This window comes from Ostrea edulis, chromosome 8 (assembly GCF_947568905.1).
Source record: "Ostrea edulis chromosome 8, xbOstEdul1.1, whole genome shotgun sequence".
In the NCBI taxonomy this organism is placed as follows: Eukaryota; Metazoa; Mollusca; class Bivalvia; order Ostreida; family Ostreidae; genus Ostrea; species Ostrea edulis.
In genome coordinates, this window is record NC_079171.1 from 68,643,221 (window position 1) to 68,667,487 (window position 24,267).

General features: G+C 33.9%; 1 protein-coding gene and 1 long non-coding RNA gene across 3 annotated transcripts in view; one reads left to right on the forward strand and one right to left on the reverse strand.

The window, feature by feature from the left end:
• The window catches only part of LOC130046339 (uncharacterized), a 79,527-nt gene that overhangs the window by 34,408 nt on the left and 20,852 nt on the right, over positions 1-24,267 (forward strand). The gene's annotated exons all lie outside the window — the stretch shown is intronic.
• On the reverse strand, positions 3,476-5,126 carry LOC130049279 (uncharacterized). The gene is made up of 2 exons (XR_008797784.1): positions 4,987-5,126; positions 3,476-4,798 (listed from the first exon to the last, which is right to left on the reverse strand). It is a non-coding gene; the product is annotated as an uncharacterized LOC130049279 (long non-coding RNA).

Here is a 24,267-nt window from a genome sequence, read left to right on the forward strand (position 1 = left end):
GAAATGTGTTTCAACGTTTATAACCATCATGCACTTAACTTTCAAAGCTTATATTTGATTACAAAGTTATATTTAACACTACTGATTTGATCAAACAAATGTTACTTAAGGAAGTTAGCACCTAAGCTTTTGAGTATAACTGTGCAGGATGCTACAACTAAGTATTCACTGGGTCAATAGTAATCTCATTGGTGCCAACATATTACACATCTATTGATGAACCCTATCCAGTTGAAAAATTTTCTGTCAATTCAAATTTTGAAAGGGTTTGACAGGAACTATATCTTGTGACGGAAGGATTCACTAACCAAAAAGTTCTAATTCTGCATGATATTACAGTTTCTGTTTCATCCAATGTATCGTCTATTTTTATACCTCTATACGTGTATTTCAGTTTTATAATTCATGATACAGGTCGTTGAGACTTAGAACTAGTTCAAATATTGTAATTTAGTAACTTGGTTGATATATTTTGTCCAAACAGAACACCGATTCTTAAAAAAAGTTCTAATTAATTTACTCAAAATTTTGTATAAAAATTCAGTATTGTAGCCGATAATTCAAAAAATTTATTTCCAACCCCCATGTTCTTTTTAGTTGCATTTTAAATTGGAAGACCAGACCTTGGGAATTATGTAAACTTTTAGAAATTGGCATTACTCCTAATATGTGTTTTAAAACTTTCAATTTTGATATCATGAAGTGTTTCGTATACCAAGTGCAAAAAGGTCATTATTTATTTCCTTTTCTAGTATTCATTTCTTTTTTCGTCTGCAGTGTTAGAGGACATGATTATGTATCTATTTTATGTAATGCTTGATTTGTGTTACACATGCGGTGTTGGCACTAACAGATAAATCAAGTTTGATTGAATAAATGTTAAGTGCAGAAAGGTTATATTTAGAACACTATAGCTCAATAACAAGCGTTGCAACCCCATTTTTTCTTTTTAATTTACCAATTCTCCTTCAATGTAGAAATAAAAAATGCACTTCCCAAAAAATTGACATTACACCAAATGTCAGGTGCGAACCTCTTTAATTCAACTTAAATTAATTTGAAATTTAATCGGATTTTAATTCTAATTATTTTTTTTTTTTTACAGTTTGCTGTATTCATTTATAAACTTCATGTATGTATATAAACTCTACTATAGCAATAATCAAATTCAACAAACCATGAAATAAAAATCATAATCACAACTTCATCATCATCAAACCATTTCAACATAGGGTGGATCATTTCTTATCCTTGAGGGATATGCTTTGGATCTTATCAACATCAACTTTGCAAGATCGTGGACCATATTTCAAATTCGATATTTTCTCTTGCGGTCTGATTCCCACTAACATCATAAATAAAAGCGATGAAAAAATCAGCTAGAGAATTAATACTATCGATATATCTGACCCACATGTTCGTATCAAAATCATACAATTTTCATGGATCATGTTTACCTGTATATATGACGCGATATTGTCATTGAAATACTTTTGTTTATAATTCAAACAGTTTTATTAACATGAATGATATCGTTATTCTCAATTAGCGTAATACAGATACTACATTGTAACTGCTATGTTTTCACATACCTTCTTCGTCGAGTACGCATCCCTAAACAAAAGTTTCATAACACTTTCTTTGCGTTGCTCTAGGAATTCTAACAACGCTCTTTGCACAACTATCGATCATATTTTGTGAAATTAGTGGCAAAAGTTTTAAGACTTTGACTACATTGATTTATAGCTGCTTTCACATCCAATTTCTGATTGGTTTCTATGATGACTGAGCGTCCCTAGATACCGGCTGAGAGCCTCGATTTCGTTTCAAAATGGCCGCGGTGTGAATAAGAAGTATTGTACAATGTGTCCTATGATTGTCGACGCTGAATATGACGTCACAATACACTGTTTGGATCAATTGCGTTATAGTTCCCGCGTTCAATGAATAGGCGGATCAAATGTCTAAATTCGCGTAACAACCTAGGGTACTTTGGTAGAGTTCTGTCCTCATACTTTAGGCGCTAAGTTTGGAATATTTTTATTATATAATCAAATTGCAATACCTTTTGCTTCGCCTACAAACACGGTCACGCCTGAAGACGTATTTTATATTTATAGAATTTTTTATCGTTTGTATGAAATTTATTGTACAGAGGGGCGTGGCAATCGAGTCCTGCAGCGACTGTCACGCCTTTCTGTAAAATAAATTCCATACAGGCCAAAAAAAAAACCCACAGTAAATGTCCCCTCTGTACAATAAATTTCATACAAATCCACAAAAAAAAAAAAAAAATACAATAGAAAAAGAAAAAAAAAACAATGTAAATGTTTTTTGTCATGATGATTATTTCCAACATCATAACAAACATTGCACGCAATGTGACTTCATCAATCTTGGGTTAATAAAATATTCGATATGGAGATCGGCGACACTGACTCTTTAAGATCAATTCTATGTAAACATCAAAGAAATCAGATAGGGTCTGGCCACTCAATGTCACAGATTGTTTTTGATTTCCGCAGTATTAACTTTACTTGCACCATCTTACACAATTTCAACCCCATCACCAAATTTCTACCATCCGTTGCCATGGAAACCGACAGCAGTCTATGAGGGCTAATTGAACTGCAAAATTCAGCCCGTTTTGCCCATGTTTTGTCCTTGTGGTATATAAAAAATTTAAAAAAAGACAATTAATTTTCTCCATAAATGTCGATTCCCCATAAAATTCCTTCCTTATCAATGATATATATATCCACCTATGGTAAAGAGTGTGTTACTGACCGCTGTACCAATGTATTATAATTTGGCACTTTCCCAAAAAGTGATTTTGTGTTGGATTTCATTGATGGATTTAGATAATTTGGAAAATACATACAGCATAATCAACTGTCATCAAAGGATGTCCATATCAAAGACTTTTAATATATGTAAAAAGATTAATGGTGAAACGTAGTACAATTGATATATTGTAGTACGAAAACCGTAGATTTGGGCATTTTGCCAAAAATTCATACTAATGACAAATAATACAACCTACACCATTTTCAGTTTAAAAAAAAACAATATGAGCAATTGATATTTCAAAAATAAACATGGAGAAGTTTAACATATTAATAAAAATTACTTAGAGTGATTAAAAAAAGCATGTTAACATACTGTAATCCAGTAATACACCCCCCTACCTCCCCAAACACCAAGTATATTTTGCAATCATTTCCATAAACGAGCTATATTACATGTACTGTATTGCCATGTAAACTATTATCAATGACTATAAAAACAAGAGGCCCATTGGCCACATCGCTCACCTGAGTCACCTTGGCCCATATCTGAAGACTTTCCATATATATTTGCATGTAAAACCTTAGTCCCTATTATGGCCCAAACTACCTTTTGCAAACTTGAATCTACACTATGTCAGAAAGCTTTCATGTAAATGTCAACTTCTTGAGAAGAAGATTTTTAAAGCTTTTTCCTATATTTGTATGTAAAATTTTGAAACCCCCACTTGTGGCCCCATCCTACACCCCGGGGGCTATGATTTGAACAAACTTGAATCTGCACTATGTCAGAAAGTTTTCTTGTAAAAATCTGCTTTTCTGGCTCAGTGGTTATTGAGAAAAAGATTTTAACTATATATTTGTATGTAAAACTTTGATCCCCTATTGTGGCCCCATCCAACCCCGGGGCCCATGATTTGAACAAACTTGAATCTGCATTATGCCAGGAAGCTTTCATGTATATCTCAGCTTTTCTGACTTAGTGGTTCTTGAGAAGAAGATTTTTAAAGTTTTTCCTTATATATTTTTGTGCAAAACTTTGATCCCCCCTTGTGGCCCCATCCTATCCCCGGGGGCCATGATTTGAACAAACTTGAATCTACACTATGTCAGAAAGTTTTCATGTAAAAATCAGCTTTTCTGGCTTAGTGGTTCTTGAGAAGAAGATTTTTAAAGATTTTTCCCTATATATTTGTATGTAAACATGAAGCTTTCGGGACTGGGTTGCTCAAAACCTTGGTTAAGCTTAACCAGTGGTTAAATCCCTTTTCCACCGGTTAACTTTTAGCCAATGGTTAAATTATGTTGCTCAAAAGTTAGCCAGTGGTTAAATTGCCTAACCAGTGGTTAAGTTTTGTCCAAAGTTAGCCATTCTGCAGAGGTGGGTTAAGTCTTTTAACCAGTGGTTAAACATGGCTGCCCGCTTGCTGTTTGATGTTGACCTTGGCATACGACATAAGAAAACAAGAGTTTACAGACATTTTAATCACGATTTCAATGACAGTGAATACAAAGAAAGGTATAGGTTTAGTAAAGAGTCAGTTAATTGCATCACTGATCTACTAGAACCCGAGTTGTGCCGTCCAACATTGCGCTCATATTCCTTGTCAGCTCTCAGTCAGGTCGAGATGGCTCTACGATATTACGCTACAGGTGATAACATGAAAACTATAGGCGATACACTGGCTTTCCACAAGTCAAGTGTTTCTCGAAGTATCCACGATGCATCCCAAGCCCTGACCGATTTGGTCTCACGTTTTATAAAGTGGTCATCCACAGAAGGAGAGAAGTCCAACATCAAGAAGGGCTTTTATGCCATTGCCAAATTTCCTGGTGTGATTGGTGCTATCGATGGTACCCACGTCCGCATCATGGGCCCCAGTGAGCACGAGCCCGTGAATGTGAACCGGAAAGGCTTCCATTCAATAAACACACAGGCCATATGTAATCATGAAGGTGATTATACTTTATCCAAGTTTTTATCTTTCTTCAATATATTGTATTTAGTATTCCTAAAATAAATAATTCAATGATCATGAGATAATAAAGACAGATGATACACTTCATGATATTGAATTTGAATACCAATTATGTCACTCATAATAACTTTTGAAGTTAATATACCGGTATATCACCACTAAACATTGATATAAAAATTCATATTCACCAACATAATATTCAAAAATACACAATGACTCACATAAACTGTTAGCAGTGGAGAAACACAGTATGTCCGTGTCGACAACTTGTAGACCTATGAAAGAGAGAATAGTGTTTCCAACTTCCGGTAAAAAATGAGCTTTCATTCCAACTGTAAATCCCCCCCCCCACTTTTCTTCACTTACTTATGTATGTAAATACATAATTTGTCACACGTGTACTATATAGTTGGCGATAGTATCATCACTGAATAATTGCATTACTTGTATTTTCGGCACGTAGTAGCATCGTATGAGGAATGTTAACGTGTCTAAACCAGTGGCGGATTTAAGGGGGCGGGACAAAATCTTTTGATTTCTTGAATTACTTCATTGGGAGAACTTAATTTTTTTCCAAAAAGACCCCTTAAAATCTGCGTCATTTTATTAACCTCACCTTATCAGAAATGATAGAAAATAGTACAAATGACTAATTAGGAGACATATTTGAAGCCTTATAAAATCTAGGGGGTGGGGGTGAATATTGCATAAACTTATACTGTCAAATTTTTTTGGGGGGTGGGTGGGCTCCTTCAGTACTGACATTACAATTCAGAACTTTCAAGCATATATTCTTGTTCTCATTCATACCTACTAGCAACTATAAAAAAATAGTGGGCCACCCAATATACCTTTGTTTACATATGAAAAAACACATACGGTCATTATCAGTGGTGGCAGATTTTGAGAGGAGCCATGCAGTCTCCCTTACCCCTTTGGACACCCAAATTGGCTGAAAATTTTGGCTTGCACTTGACTTAATTTTATGAATATATATCATAATTACATAAATATATTTAAAAAAAACACCAAAACAACAACAACAAAACCCAACTTTCTGTCCTGCTGGTAGTAAAATAATGAAACTTCATGCAAGCCCCACCTTTACTCCTTTTCCTTACTTACAGGCCGATTTATCAACATTGTTGCCAAGTGGCCAGGGTCCAACCATGATTCTTTTATTTTTCGAGAATCAAATATTGGAACATATTTCGAAGCGCATCATAAAGGGATCGATGTGGATGGACTACTGATTGGTGACAGTGGATATGCATGCAGCAAATATCTGGTGACTCCCTTTCTACGACCCACGACTGAGTAAGTGATTCAAGTTCCGGGGAGGGGGTTAATTTAAGACCAAACCAAAACCAGATGCTGAGATCTCCTAATTCAATAGAGGAAATGTTATGGAGTCAATTCCTGAATTCAAATTATCGATTTCATATTTCAATACAATTACCTCACCAGAAAAGTTGTAATTGTCGTCAAATGTATTATGTAGGTCTCAGATGAAATAAATGATGCACATACACACACAAGGACGGTGATTGAGCGAAGTTTCGGGTTGCTGAAACGACGATTTATGGTCCTTCATGGAGAAATTAGGGTATTTCGATATACACATGCTATGTACTTTATTTGTTTGACAACTCTTCAATGATAAATCAAATTGTAAATAAAATTTATTATTTTTTCCAAATGCTTGCTTCACAAACTATTTGGAACTGCATTTAATTTGGAATTTATTTAAAAGTTGAAAGGTCAATGTTTTAAATTAATTTACATTGTATTATGAAATTGTGCATTTTTACATGTTAGATTTTCATGTGTTCTCTTTTCTAGTGTAAACCGGATCGTGCTGCAAAAATAATTGTAGCTTGTGCTGCACAACATTGCTTTAGAGAGGAACGATTGTATGGATGATTTGGAGTGTGGACATGCAGATGAGCCACATGTTCCAGATTATATTGTAGTGGAACCAAGAAACAACAATGTCAGACAGTTCATTGTTCAAAATTATTTTTAATTATAGTCAGTATAATTGCTATCTTTAACTCCACCCCCAAGTGAGGTATCCCATGGGCCTCAATGCTCACCTGATTCACCTTCAACCTGTCATTGTTTACCTGTTGTGATTTTCAAGAAACCTTTTCATCAATATTTATTCCCATAACATGTTTACCCCCATATTGTGCCCTTAACCTAGCTCCAAAGGATCACAACATAACTGAAAATGAATTCACATAACAAAGAGATCCAGCAACACCAATATGACTAACATATATATATATATATATATATATATATATATATATATATATATACATGTGGACACTTTACAGACAAACAGATGACAGACAACATGATCAGAATAGCTTACTACAGGTGAATTTTACTGTGTATTGAGCAAGTTAATATACTACATCTCATTTTCTGTTGGCTTAGATGGTAATTCCATCTGTAGTTTTTTTAATTTCTAATGCAACTTTTTCTTTCTGCATTTTAATAAGTTCTTTCATTAGTAAGATCCTCTCCCTATCCTCTCTCAATATACTTTTCTGAAGATCTTGCAGACTCTCCTGATCAATTTTCCTCTTCTTTGTTTTACCTAAAAAAATCAATATACATCAATCCAATAGTATACTTAAATGTTTATATTTGAAATATGTTTTTGAGTTTCCAAAGTTCTTTTTTCTTAAATATACTTATTACATTATATAGTTTTTTATTATTGTATAAATCAAATTAGTTTTCACTTAATTCTTTGCAGTGAGACAAGTTGATTTGCAATTTTTCACTATAAAATAATTTTGGGATACAGTGAACCATTTTTTGTAAGTAGTGTTAGACTCGCACTATTGATGTCTTTAACATTAGACATTGCTTTATATAAAATATTGTTTCATTATTCTTTGAGCTGATCAAGGTCCCAGAACTTGATAATGTAACATCATGTTACAGATGTCCCTAAAATAAAATTCAATTTTAAATACTGAATTATTTGACAGTTATAACCCTTGCTTTGCAATAGATGCACATTTGAGAGCGCCCTTAGGGACCTCTCCCAATTGACCCAGTGCTATAAATCTTTAACCTCCATTCTTACAGAAAAGTAATTATAGATCTGGTATTATGCACTACATTCATGTATTAAGTATTATGTATGTCATATGAGCTTACATATTTATCATTGTTAAACTTACCTTCCACATTTTCTGGGAGTTGAAGAATTGTCTCTGTACTACCTTGGCCTATGAATTTCAGATATTGCTAATTACTATATAAATATTATTAATTTGTAATTATGTTTAATAATTTAATATAATGAATTGATGATGTAAAATTTTCTTTATGCTGGTAATAATATTTTTTTAATTAATTTCATACAATCTAGGTTTTCAAACCACCAATGAAGAGACAGTCACCTTTGAAGGTAATGTAATATGTTTACAACAATTTTATTTTAGCATATAACATTTTTAACAAGATCAATGGTGATATAAATATAATGATCTTACCTTGGATTATGAGCCCCCCGACCTCAAGTCCTCCCCCGATCCCAATAAAGTTGGGGGAATCGTGGTGGATATCTAAGATTTTTTGCGACACCGGATCAATTGGCTGAGGAGGCGGACTGCCCCCGGTTTTGACACGGTGAGTCTTCTGGAGGTGTTTCTCCCCTGTTGCCTTTGAGCAGGCCTTTCTATATTTTTCCTTTACCTAGTCTATGGAACGCACTACCCCCGACCCCTGGAATTGACAGCGTCCGTAATATGTCGCCACACAGCAGCTTTTTTAGCATTAGTAACCTGTTTTGTCTCTTAAGACTTGAGCAAACGTAAATGTTCTTCAACTAGTTTCACTAGAAATAGTGTCTCCTCTGGTGAGAAATTCTCACTTCGTTTCTTGTTTGTGTTGGTAGCCATTATTTTTTACATATACAGACGACATATGTTGCATTGTGGGATACTAACCACTGGTTAAAGTAGTAAACCGTTGGTTAGTAAGTCCTAGGGCTAAACTCACTTTGAGCAACATAATTTTCACCAAGGTTTTGAGCAACTGGGTCCAGGTAAATTTCAGCTCTTCTGGCCAAGTGGTTCTTGAGAAGATTTTTAAATGACCCCACCCTACTTTTGCATTATTGTGATTATCTCCCCTTTGAAAGGGGCAAGGCCCTTCATTTGAAGAAAAAAAAACTTGAAAGCCCTTCGCCCAATGATGCTTTTGGCCATGTTTGGTTAAAATTGGCATAGTGGTTCTGGAGAAGAAGTCGAAAACGTGAAAGGTTAAACAGACAGATGGACAGACATACAGACGGACGGACAGACAGACAGACAGAGGACGGACAAAAAGCGATCAGAAAAGATCACTTGAATTTTCGGTTCAGGTGAGCTAAAAAGTCTTCTCAAGATATTGGGTAGATATCAATAAATTTTGTAGTGCAAAAACTGCATTAAACTTTATAATTTATTGAAGTTTGATCAGTGTTACTGTAATCTATGTTGACATACCAGTAATTAGTAAATTTATAATATTAGCACAGAACACCTCATTTTTGCAAAGTTGTTTATTCAACAAACATGGATCACAATGTTATTACAAACAACACAATGATCTTTTTTTTTAAATCATTATAATAGTGATTTTCCTTCAACTGTTCAGTAATGAATCCGTATTCAGTAGCCTCACATAAGACACTTGCAGGTTAATTTTGCAATGGTTTAGTTACATTAGTCTTCTGACACCAAACTTGATCTTAACTAAGTCATGGTGTTTCCTTAGAGGAATAGACTACCAGTTTACTGAGTCAGGATGGACTTTTGTTGTGAGGAGTGTTCATTGACTGTAAAACTCGCAGGTTTTTTTTTTTCCATTCTCAAGACCTCTTCTTTGTCTTCTATATCATGTAAGAGTCATGGAATGCATCTTCTGCTCTTCAAGTTCTAAAAAATGTGTTGAACAAATATTAAAAAGTTCATCTTATTTTTCACATTTCCATACAGTACACACCTAATTCAATTTGATTAAACTAAATGTACATGTACAAGATCATTCATGATGCTAGAATAGTCATTTTACCACTTAATTACTTAATTCATATATTATCATGCCCGCCCCTAAAAAAATCATCTGTGAAATAAGCATATATTTATATATCTGGCATTAAATTATGCACTTCTGTTGACAAAAACTCGTTTGTCATTAATATATTTCTCAGAAAATAAAAATAAAAAAATAAAATCTTCCCACAGTCTGTCCCATACGTTTTGGTGACCCTGGATGATAATCTTACTAATTAAGTTGAATTGGCCTAAAGGATGTTATGTTTTGATACAGTTTGTATACATGTGGTTATGCTAAGTATCACTATAGCTCTAAGGGCTACAAAATCCATGTTATACACTATATGACTCTTTTGGACCCACATTCACAACCCTGTGATTTCGAAATTCGCAATTATGGTACCCCTTTCTGTTTTTCCTTCATAAGCATTCAGCTTTATTTAAGGTAGTTCCACCCTCCTGTGACTTCATAAGATTTTGCGGAGTCAATGATTTAATAAGATTTATGCATAACATGAACATAAATTGTGTTCGAGTCTTTTTCAATAGTTATTGTAAAAAATCTTGTATAACCATAAAGTATTTCAAATGCATATGCATAATCAATGAAATACATTTTTCACAATGCTATACGAGTTATTTCCCCCTGATTACAGGGAGCGCGCAACACATTGCTGTCCTAATTCGATGGTGTAAAGTAAGGAATAAATAGAAAATTTGCAATTTCTGATTGCAATCAATTGCCAGTTAAGGAATTTTTCTAAGAATTAAGTGTAATGACTTGAAAAAAAGTATAACTGAACAAAATGTCTTAGTCACTGATTTCATGTATGTGGCCCTTGTGTGTTTTTCTTGCAAGCAATGTATGGTCATGATGTAACAAAGTATGTAAATATTAACTAGTCCTCAATTTCTTTAGATCAGAATCATGATGTCCTTAGTATATCAGTAATTCTTCATTATTAATTTTTATCAATATTTTCGACAACCATATACAACAAAACATGCAATGAAATATGCCTAAAACACATACATGTACAACCAACGCATATATGTACATTATCAATTTATCGTTTAACAATGGACAACACTACTTGTTGCTAAATGTACACCAGATGCCAATAAACAAAGCATGTTAATTATCTGGAATTGGTACCTCTAGTGTAAAATATTTGTTTAAATCTCTGTTTTGCAAGTTAAATTTTGTGTACATCAACTTACAGCTCTTCTTGCACTTAAATTACTCAAATGAGCACAACAACAATCAGCAGGCACATAACAACATTTGAACAATGGAGCTGCCCCTTTTATATTATTACAAAGTTGGTTACATGCAGTTCTATAGATAGGCTGTTCCCCCATCTTTTAAAAAAAAAAAAAAAGCATTGTCATGAATGTTAAAAGTTAACAGATGAATATAAATGAAAGATCAACCATTGCCACCTTCCTTCTTCAGCTTTGGATAAAAAAAAATATTTCTAAAGAATTTTCAGGCAATATTATGAAGTCACACCTCCCCTTCTTATCACATGTATGCTTTCATTGTGCTCTTAATTCTTGGTGTCTGTTGTTTTAAAAAACAGACTACTACTGAAATCATCAGTATTAATTGCATAATTTGGACATAAATAAATGTCAAATACACTTATAACCCCCCTCCCCCTCCCCAACTCTACAATTTGACGAAGTGTATATATACATGTATCTTAAAAAAGTTTTCTCCATAAAATTGAAGCAATCAAACCCTGGTTCTAAAACAAAATTCTCAATTTTGGTATAGAGCATTTTCAAAAGTACCGTCAAGCCAGAGTCCTAATATTTACAATCTATGTTAATGCCCCTTGTCCCAAAGATGCTTAACAGAAATTTCAAAAGAATTGGAAGGGTGGTTATCAAGAAGAATATTAATGTTCAAATTAACGTCTTATGATGACTGACGTAGACAAATAGCAACATGTAGGCCACTTGAGTGATTCTCAACATTGATCTAATTAGAATTAATCATTTTTACAAATGATACTGAGCTCATACACATGTGTACATATATATTTGTGTCATTTGCAACAAAACAACTAGTTTTATGGAGTATGCTGATTAAGTGAAGTAATACATTTTTTAGGAAGTTGTGATGAAAACGTTTTAAGTCATCATGTCGCATAAAACATGGTTGGTCTCATGTGATTATTCTAGAGAATTCAGTTTCCATGCAAGTTCTATAACCAAGAACTACACCTAATGTACCACATGTCCCACATCTATTAATTTGTCTTAGAATGTATAAAACTGGGATTCAAATTTGAATTTCAAATTATATATCCAATGTGTATGTATTAATGCTGAATATATACCTCCTCAATGTCAGCAACTTGGTCAACTTCATCTTTAGGGGATTTGCACAGTATGATGGTCATACAGCTGAAACACAGAAAAGCACACATTAATTACATAAAATAGTGGTCATGTACTTTTGCCAAAATATGTGATTATTGGATGAAAAAGTAAGAATTCAAAAGTCTTTGAATATTTACAATTTAGATTTAATATTTTTATTTACTTCAGTTGACAGGACCTACATGTATTAAAATTTGAGGTCCCAGTTACAGGGCCCAATTCAAAATCATCAATTTTTCATCATTTATTTTTTCCAAACCATGTGTCCTAAATTTCATAATTACAGAGTTAAGAAAACTTTAAATCATTATAGTATTTGTGTGATTTCTTCTGTAGATTAGAACCATCACATGTTAGTGGGGATAACCCGGTTACCACTGGTAAACAAACTTGAAGGTAGCCTGGCTCACCAATATATATGATTTTAACAATCTGTATCTAGAATGCACACAGGACATTCACATGTTTGTTTTTATTGAAAACTTGGCAGTCAGAGAGAGAGAGAGAGAGAGAGAGAGAGAGAGAGAGAGAGAGAGAGAGAGAGAGAGAGAGAGAGAGAGAGAGATACAGGTCATCACTTAGGATTACATAAATTAAGCCTAGTCCTTTTGAAAGTTTCCACATGAAACATGATTTTATAAGTATTCCCCAATTTTTGCAGATCCTGAACTCTGTGTAAATGTGATAGGAAACTCCCTGAGTGAATGTTAGGTAGGGGACATACTTAACGAGTATTCTATATTGTACACCCATGCAGTAAATGACAGGACTACTTACAATGTTCAGTCTACATGTATACCACTATAACTGACTAGCCTGGCCGGCAGTATAAAATAAATTGGGGTTCTCATATGTTTACTAAAAGCCAAATTTTCAGATACATTTTATTCAGCCTTTACTTTAGAATTTGGATTCTATATCAAATAGAATACTTACGTCAATACCAGTTCCAACACGGCAACAGACAGGGCTTTTTCATATTTTCTATGAATATGTCTGTCAGCTTTCTGTTTCCCTGGTCATTTTTTTAGTCGGATGTGATGCAATAAAGCGTTAAATTGCACAACATTTACTTTTTCTACGAATACGTAGACGATTGGATGCTAGATTCTGGTGACTATGGCAAAGATCAAACGGATTTGTATTCCACGAAATAAACCGAAATCCTTTAGCACAATTGAAGATAACGATCGTGGTAGTGAATTAAGTGAACAAAGATCATCTGATATTGATAAACTTCTGAAGAAAAAATTGAATAAAAACTCAAGTCCCACCTCCTGCCATACTGAAAACAAATGAAGGCTGTTTATATATCCAATACAAGAGAGTGTTACAAAGGGCAATAACTCTTTCTGGTGTATTTTGATTTGCGCACCAGAGGAAACTACTGGTTTATGTGTTCATCTTTGGTTTCTCCACAAATGTGTTTCTGTACTTTTTAAAAGTAAAATTCAATACATTTTACTAGCATGTGAGTTTACACCAAATGACTGGGCAAAGATATTGTATCCCTCTCTAAAAGTTACATATATCCAACCCTTATACATCATAAAAATAAATATTTCTATTGTTTTCAAGAATTAAATAAATACAAAAAAAAATTCTAAAAGCAAAAACCTACCTCAAAATAATTTTTTACAATTGTTGTTTTTATAAACAATAGCGTTTACTTTTTATTATTCAAGATATAACATACATGTACATATCTTGTCCAGCTGTTGTTAGAGGATCGGTTTCCATAGCAACCGTTGCTAAGTCGGTTTTTTACATGTCCTTTTTGTTTTATAACTATCATTATAGTGTTACACACAAAGTTTCAACAAAATCTGTGACATACCGTTGCCACTGAATTTTGATAGTTACATAGAATCAGTCTTAAAGTGTCAAAATGAATTGGATGACGTTACGTAATCTCAAATATGCACGGTATTAGTGGATAATGATGAAAACAAAGTGGATGAGGGATTGGACACAATACGTAAATGTATGTCGCAAACTTTAGCTACATATAACACGTGCTTTTTGCAATTGAAAGCCATTGCTATTGTAGTATAGAGTCTGTTGATGTGTGAGTGCCGGATTGTGAGCCCCCCTCCCACCGTTCACCACAAACATACACGACATTTCTGCATGGCATATATAGATGTGATAACCAAGTTATCAATTTATCAAAGTATAGTTTCAAATTTAGTTTCAAATTGGTGTGAGTATACTATGACAAAAATAGCAGTGTGTTGTACACTAAAAAACGAGGAAAGAAAATAAGTTTAAGATACATGTACAAAAATTATATTCAAATAACATGTGAATAATCATGGACATAATTGCACATATCATTACACATGGTCAAGGTATACAACTGACTGACCTTGATCAATCTTTACTTATAAACTAAAGATTATCACCACCCTATGTACCAATGTAATTAACATTCATAGCACATGTGTGTCACATTATTGCAAATAATATAAACTTACCCCAAATAGGACCAAATATGCAAACTATGCAATTCTAGTACTCTAGACTGTCAACAGATACAGGGCCACACGCTTGTATATATTGATTGATTGGATATTGTTTAACGTCTCTCTCGGGGATATTTAACTCATATGGAGATGTCACCACTGCCGATGTAGGACTGCAAAATTCCAGCTTATGTTCGGCGCATATGGCCTTTGAACAGGGAGGAATCTTTATCGTGCCACACCTGCTGTGACACGGGGCCTCAGTTTTTTTGCGGTCTCATCCGAATGACCGCCCCATCTAGTCGCCTTTTACGACAAGCAAAATGTACTGAGGACCTATTTTAACCCAGATCCTAACGGGATCACTTGTATATAAGCTAGCAAGAAATTGACTACCTGTGTAACCACACACTGAGCATTAAGCACATATTTGCACATAAGTCCGTGTTTGCCCAATTATCTATTTTGTATTGCATATAAGAGTTATCAGATTGATCACTGTTCGTTATCTTCACCTTTCATAATAGGAATTAATTTTCTAGTAGAACCTTGAAAGACGATGATGCAACCATTACGCATTATTACGTATTATTTCTACTAAAAATAACATGAGTCTAACAATATCAGTCACAGGTGTGCACAGCATGTAAACATAACTTCTCTAGAACACCCCAGGTTAACTCAGTACAATTAGTACTATACACAACACCTCCCCCTTAAAATGTTTGAAAGACAATGAAAACTCAAATATGCAATGTACATCAATCAAAGCAACAACAAAAAATATACAACAAAACATACTCATGACACACTTGATAGAACATCTGCTACAACATTATCTCTGACTTTGATATGTTTGATATCAATATCATACTCTTGTAATGCTATACCTCATATTGTGAGTCTTTGATTAGAGTTGAACGATACAAGGAAAGATGCTTTCTTCTAATGTAAAAACATTTGAATAAACCTTATACGATAAGAATATAAAAGAATCAGCTCCATATGTAACAAAGGAGTACAATTTGTGCCTGTGATAATTCCTACATGCTGTTTGAAGATATGATCACGAAGGACTACGAAGATACTGTCGCTCAGGAACTATTCCAGAATGTTTTTATCAAAGCGTCAGGGTACGTGTGTGTGGAATCAGAGTGGTGTTTATAAAAAGTAATAATATTGGATTGATTGATTGATTGATTGCATATTGTTTGACGTGAATTTCGATTTTTTTACCATATAGAGACGTCACCAACACCGGCGAAGGACTTCGAATTTAGGCCTATGTTCGGCGCTTAGAGTCATTAAGCAGTGAGAGTTTTTAGCATACCACACGTACCGTAACACGGGACATCCATTTTAAATGTCATATCCGAAGAGACATGGTATTCACTCTTTATTCCGAGGGTTTCACGATGAAACTGTCACTACCTCTTTTAACGACTTAGGTCTGTCGCAACCAGGATTTAAGCCCTGAACGTTCCCATGCGGAGCTGGATGATCATTAGATATGAATATTTCCTTTTTCGTAAACGTTTGACATTTTAGAATATATTGTAAATGTTTGCACGATATACCTACGGTTTTGTTTTTGATTTTTGTAGTACTTTGCCTCGTTTTCTTTTTAGCTCTTAGAAGTTTATTGTTATTTCGAATGTCAAACACTTCGGCTTAAGCATCACTGAAGAAACAGTATTTGTCTAAATGCGCATCTGGTGCATCAAAAGTGGAACCGTATAAGTTTTACATCAAACACATACACAGAAAAGTTGAAATATCTATGAAGAACTTAGTCCTGTAGATCTTAGCTATATCAGACAAGGTAACGTAACTTTACAATCAATACGGTCTTATCTTCAGCAAAACGTGTTCTTCTTTGAGCTACTGATATCATCCATGTTTACATTGATTTACCTCGAGTAAACTAGTTGTGCTTTTTGTGAAGGATAAGCATTGAATACATTACCGGATATATTGTAGGATAAGACACCCAGAAAAGTGAGACTGTATTATCATATCCTTACTCCACCCCTTATCTAATCTACATTTGTTTTAATTATTAAAGTAATACCAAAATGCATAACATTTATCCATAGCAATAGCGTGCTTGTAAATTCAAACCTTTTCCCTGTTTGACAGTCTTCATGTTGATCGTGTATATAAAACACACATATGTATATCGATTTTGTATTGTTTGTAGGAGTTATCAGATTGATCACTGTTCGTTATCTTCACCTTACATATGTAAAAAAAAAATAAAATAATTTCCTAGATATTAGCATACATGTTAAATAAAATCAATTCAAGCACATGTGAATATGCGCATTAATCATTTATATAACCAATAATTGGGATTATATTGTAATTAATTTTAACATATAGAGTAATTGATTTCGTTTTAGTTCAATTAGCCATATATTATGAAGCAGTAATGGTAATTCACAATGATGTACATACTTAAAACAACTTCTTCCGGAAGTCATCACACTGCGCGCATAACTATAATTGAGTTAAACAATCTCTTCAGAATACTACACCTTGTTCCGGTTCTTTCTTATTTCGACGAGTGAACATACGTAAAATGCATTCTAAATCATTATACGTTTACAGCCAGTTTAAGTATAGCATGTTTAGTGATATTGATAATCTAGTGGCGTAGATTCAAATATTTAAGTGTTGCCCAGCTCATCATAATAAAGTAACCCTCAACACTTTTTGACTGTCTGACCGCATCGTGTTCTGTAATTTTCACAGTGCGGACAGTACGTTCGTTGGTTTTTAATCAGATCAATAAAAAACACAATCTATTCCAATCAAGATCGTGTGGCTTTCATAAAAGTATGACTATAGATAGTTGATATATATATATTTATCAATTTGGGGGAGTTTAATTTCCCTTTGTTTTCATATTGCAAATAACAATGACTTTACTTGAGTCATATATTGGTAAAATGACTACCCATTTCTACGCGTTTTTATTTTATTTCACTCCATAATCGCAAGTTGTGGGTATCTCTGCACACAATATTTCATAAAAGAATGAAATATCATATAAAAGCACAAACAAATGATATAAAACTCAAACATCAAAAAAGTTTTACATAGTTTGCTTTCTTCTTTCATTTATTTATTTCTATTGTTGTTGTCGTTCTTATTGTTACAATCAGTTTATGGAAAAAAATACTCCTTTGTTAATAACATCACAGTGCTGATTTCTTAACTTAACTTGGATAAATGAGCAACGTGTTTGAGGCAAATGAAAAGGCTTGCAAGTATTTTTTTTTCGTATATACAAGCCTACCGGGTCCCCCCAAGCACTTGCGTGTAATAACTATGGTCACTAACCTTTTAATTAGATGAATGAGGGGTTTATATATTACATTTTATTTCCGTGTTTTTAATAATGACTTTTCTTCATCTCATTCGAGGAATCACCGAGCTGAATCGTATCTAAGACAAAAGAAAATTTAAACGTACATATACAAATATCCCGACATACTATAATTTCTGTACAGAGTTTTACCAACATAACCAGATATATGCATGAAGTGAGTAACAATAAGCTTCGTTACAAAATATGTATATTATATTATTATTATGTTTATTCAGGCAAAACATAAGATAAAATACAAACCTTAATCATATATATTGCAAAATACATTAATAATGTCAATTAGGGATCACAAATGAATTGTTGGCACATTGTTATCATTTGTACGCAATAGGGCTCCATATATTATCACAGCTTTAACCACCAACAACATCATTATCAAAAAATACATGGTTATTACAGTATCAGGTCTTATCCGAGACAATATAAAGTATATACTTTAAATAAATCTTTGTATAGGATAACCCATGAAAGCAATTTAAAAATATTGCTTATTTCCAATGGGGTCCTAAGATGGTATAAGTTAACAATAGATTATGTATGACTAAGGCAGCGTAGACAAAAATAAGATTGAGCATTAGATGATTTTCCTCGACAAAATTAAGTAAAGTTATGTGCATTGTTTGATTATGTATTGATACAAAATGTTTTTGAAAATGTATCATTATACCCCATAAAAAAACTTATTTATAAAATGCGTTCTTCCCTCCTACAAGCTTCTGCAATACGCAACTTGACAGCAGATTTAAAACTAGCTCTATTAGCTATATGTTTTACTTTCAAAGGAAGATAATTCCAGTTTAAAATGACATGATGATATTTGAACTACTGTAGGCGCTAACTCTAGGGACACGATAATTAAAATTGGAGGCTCCCCTAGTAGCATTATGATTCCTGTCAAATTTCTCATGTAAATGATTTGGTGCAAAACCATGGCTTATGTTAAAGGCATGGTTGAATCTTAATTGTTTAATACGATCTTCTACACAGAGTGTGTTTATTGAATCTAAAATATCACAATTTATACTAGTTCTGGGGTTCAGGTTTAAGGCGATTCTTATTGTTTTGTTTTGAAGTACTTTGAATACAAAGAGGAAGATACAGAACAGTGATCAATATCATAACTCTTATACTAAATGCAAAATGCAGAGCTGAACAAACGCAGAACATGGATACACAAGAGGTTGAACCAGAGGCCTAGGAGTTGTAGGTGTCCCCTGTCGACCGATCATACCCACCGTGAGCCCTATATATTGACTAGGTAAATAGAGTTATCCGCATTTATCCGTTATCTAGTGCAAATCAACACACAAAACAACGTAACAGTTGGTATTAACCACGAAAGAGCAATTTAGCCAGTGATAGGTTGTCTTTCCAAACTATATCATTATGACAACCGCAAATCTTCCGAAATGCTTATTTCATGTACAACTCTTGAAACCCCTGTATAGTCCCGGAGACGTTCTACTTTACCATTAGTTCTATTCGCTCACCCGACCTTTACGGTGCGTTCTCCGTGTGTTCACTATCCGCTCTCCGTGCATTCACCGTGTGTTATATATTTACAGGTTTGAACTCACCGTGCGTTCAACGTTCATAACGCATTCACTGTTTACTGCCATTCGGGATTTAAAAGTGCAATTATTTATTTTCGTAGCAAAGCAAGCATGAAAAAGGAACGCATGGGTAAGATTGAAAGTAAACGTTCTTATTATATCAGAAATTTAATATATAAAGTACAAATATCGGATTATCAGCTGCGAAAAGTGAAGGAAGACTACAGATCGGTCATCAATATCAAAGAATATAATAAATTATTGTTATTAGCATTAAACAAACACCAGTATAATTTAATTAAAGAGTGGGAGTATTTCTAAATAATAGAAAAATGTAAGAGCCTGTAGTAATGAATACAACCCTTATTCAAATACAGGTAGATAAGAACGAGCAACGATCACTGGTACGAGGAACATAATGAGACAGATTCATTAATATACCCCCCCCCCCCCACAAATTATCATTTTAACATTTTAAAGTTTGGGCAAACGAACAATTTACTATATATGTGTTGGTCTCACTTGACAAGAATTGTATGTAAGTCAGTTGATTCCCTTAAGCTCCACTCCCATTTCTGTTTTACTTAAAAAACGATGCTATATCCCAGTGCACATTCGTGTCCGAATGTCAAATTGATTTGACAAGTATTTCTGATTATTGTGTGCCTATATTGATGGCATGTATTGTCAATGAATGTAGTTATTCCTCTCCCCAAATTATATATCTTGGTATCGTTTGTCTCTAATATAAAGATGCAATTGTTCTCGTACATTTCTGCCCCACATTTGATTTATGTACATGAATAGTTCATTACAACAAACAATTTAATTTCTGCATTTAAAATATGTATTGCACAATCTAAATGTAAATTTGTGGTTACACCATTTTCATCGTACGCACATTGATTCCAAAATTATTTCCTCAGGTCGATGTTTTATACATATAGTTCCAATAAAGTGAATTACGAAAAATCTACATGGGAAGAAACATTCCACACTATTTAGAAGCGTTCGGATGTTACTTCGAGGTACCTGTTCTACCGTGTAGATTGTTTACTGTATTTATATTGACTCTTTTCTGACATGATTTTTTGTTTTAATTGCGTGTAATTCAAACGACATCACTGATACATTTTGAAGTCGTGTTTGTGCACCTGTAAGTTCCTGGCGCTAATTACTAGACTATCTTTATTGTACATGCATCGTTTATACTCATGTGATAAGAAATTAAATAATATGTATCTTAAGTCAAAATATAAAATGCATGCAGTATACAGTATACAGAGATGACGCATCAATATTCATGATTTATGAAAAAGTAAAGAATTCTTTATATTATAGTATGAAAAACATATGTACTTGCACAAACATTAACAATCAGATGCATTTATGTATATATATTATCTACCTGATTATAAAGTAAGTACAATCCAAGGAAAACATCCGAAATATACCGACTGAATAGACCATTTTGCATTTACCGTGTGCTCACCAATCGCATTGCGTTAATCGTGCGCTCACTGCTCACCAAACTGCGCTCACAATTTGATCTCTGTGTGTTCATTGTTTTGCTCTGGGTGCGTTCTTCGTTCAAGTAGGCAATCATACCGTTTCAGGGACTGCAGCATTACCTTTTATGTCGGTAGCCTGACTCGATTTACAAAAACAATAATCATAACGTAGAATATGGTGCATATGGTATCAGCTGGTAGATAGAAACACTATACCAAAGGTTAATGGGAAATTGATTAACAATAAGCTTCATTCCATGAAGATTAATGTGTTGGGTTATTGGTTATGAGATTGATCATTGTTCGTTATCTTCACCTTGCATTAATGAGACATATCATAACGTTTTTGTAAAAGCTCTAAGCTGTTGGTGTGGGGGAAACGTGAGTACTCGGTAGAAACCCATGGATCAAAAATGATCGGTCACAATACCCTATGCCATATAACCACTGTCGATACTGACTATCAAGCTAGGGTTCCAGTGGTGAGAAGCGAGTGTATTAACCACTATGATACCCGGACACCCGACCTCTATCAAACCAATTGGAAGATAGTTTGCGTTCACTCATGTAGATATTATCATTTGGCAAATTTGCAAATTAGTTACATTTAACATGATATGTTTAAATCTTAAAAAGGTACCTCTCCTTTGCTTGTTAGGCACATACTTGTTTTACTTTAAACACTTCGTAAGGAATTACTGATATTTCTCCAGTCTTGAAACATGACGATGTGTTGCAACAAACAAGGTCTACCCTCTTCACTGTGCCATGATTTATCACAAGTCTAGCACCTTCAACAAACATTGTAGGAATCTAAATTTGTGTCACCCAATGCTTTAAATTTCCGTATAAAGCCTACCCTAAATTTGCTACATATTCTCTTAAGAATGCATTGAAGTTGGTCAATTGTCTCTTAACTCACTTGTACATGTGTAGAAATCATAATCTTCTGATGATGGTGGTGGTTATGAACATTCCTTTTTTTTCGCGAGGAGAATAACATTGTGTATGCAAGGCAAGTTTCCGCGCTAATTTCTCTAAAATGCATATCCTGAAACTGAACCTCCGTGGGGAAATAGTCTACCCTGTTTTATTTACTTGGTGCTTCATATCAAGTTCAATCGACCATATCATTCTTCGCGTGTGACTTAAGGTCATGTTTAAGAATTATTAAAAAAAAATGAAGCTTAATATCCTATTGTTTTGGGTGTAGGTCATTTATTAATATTAAAAAACTAAAGACACTTTTCAAGTACCACAACATATATACGCCTCCTGTACTTTCACTTCGCATATTTACTTAAGATGTCAAGGGTCATATGACGTCATTTGACCAGATTATACAAGACGCAAATAGATGATCATAAATGGACACGGCGCACAGCCAGCAGTACATAAATCAATAAAAACATGACATGATAGAAAAGAATAAGTTTCACAGAATCGAGTATTCACTGTCCAAATTGGATCATCCGCTTGCAAATAAGTTAAAAATGACCCGCAAGATGAAAACCTACCCCTGCACTTTGTTTATTTGTGTTTTTTCTCGAGTTCAGTGTATTGTTCAAGAATATTTCAAGATTTGGACAGTGATTTCTAGATAAAGCCTTGTTCAAAGCTTTCAAATAATCTCATGGTATCAGAATACATTTATTTTCCTCTTACTGCCGTCCAGTTTTATCCTCAATATGCATGTAAACACGCTATCTAATTAATATTCAAACGCAGCACTGATGTAGAATATTGATCCAAAATTAGATACTGGAAAGGGAAGTAACACGGGGGAAAATTACAATTTATTAAGTAAATGTATACATGACACATGTACGCAGGACAACCAATGTATTTTAACCAAGAAACATTTACTTTAGTTTTAATCTTTTAACTCTCTCTCTATATTTTTTATCGCCAATCAAGGTTCCTTGGGAAGGGGGGGGGGTGTACAGTAATGAAAATAAGAAAACAATCATTCAGAATTACTAATACTATCAGAGTTGACACTTCTGCACTGAACATGTCTATAACTATATATGAAATACTGATTGCAGACAAGATTTAAATTAACAACATGATATATACAATAAAATAACCCAACTGCCTCACACATCAGTTTCCGAGACAGTGGATAGGTCCAAGTGTGTTGTGTGAATACATATAAAATTGTAATCAAATCAGTATTATTATAGTTTAGTAAGTACAGTATTTAAGTATAAAACACATGTACATGTAGGATCCAGTTCTGAATGTTTTATGCTAATGCAGAGAGGTTAGAATAGAATGATTGATATATAAATGAAAACAATTAATTGTATGAAGTGTTCAGTGAAGAAAGTATGAATCGTTGACTTGATTACAGGGGACACCAAGAGACAGTGCCTGTTAACAGTCTGGTAATAAATGTATTGTACCGGACTGTTGGTCTTGTATTCCCATTAACCAAGACAGTTATATTTAACAACTAATTTCAGAGACATTTTAAACTCTAGTTTGTATTCAAACATTGTACGTTTGTAACGACATAATGATAACGAAGCGGATAAAATATCTGTTTACAATCAGATTATTTAAATTCCAATCTTAAACCCCATAAATGAATGACAGTCTGATTCCCCCCCCCCTTTTTTTCCCTATCGTCGTTAGGGACCATTAGAAGGGAGCTGGTTTTAATCAGACTACACACATAAATATACATGCAGTATCTACCTTCGATCTAGGCCTAAAACGAAATAATTCCTTGAATGTGAATGTGTTAAACAAACAAGTGTGTAATATATGTACTACATATATTCAAATAATATTTCTTCCCTTTGGTATGAATACAACACACCAGTATCTGTATATTTTTTTTGAAAATTAATCTGATGCAAAGAAGTATGCATTTAATTTCACAGAGATCGGTGCGGTGTTGAATTATCTGCATTACATCGAACACATCATACGTGATGGCCATTAGTACAGCCAGTTCTTATATTTCTGAGCTTAATAACAGGTCGAACTCAGTGCGTAATTTGTAACTGACGATTCGCGGTGCAAATCATGCGCTGATACAGCAATATAGTCTCGGGTGTCAATCCCTGCATTGGGGGTGGGGGTGTCTAAACAAGGTTACAAACATGCAGTAT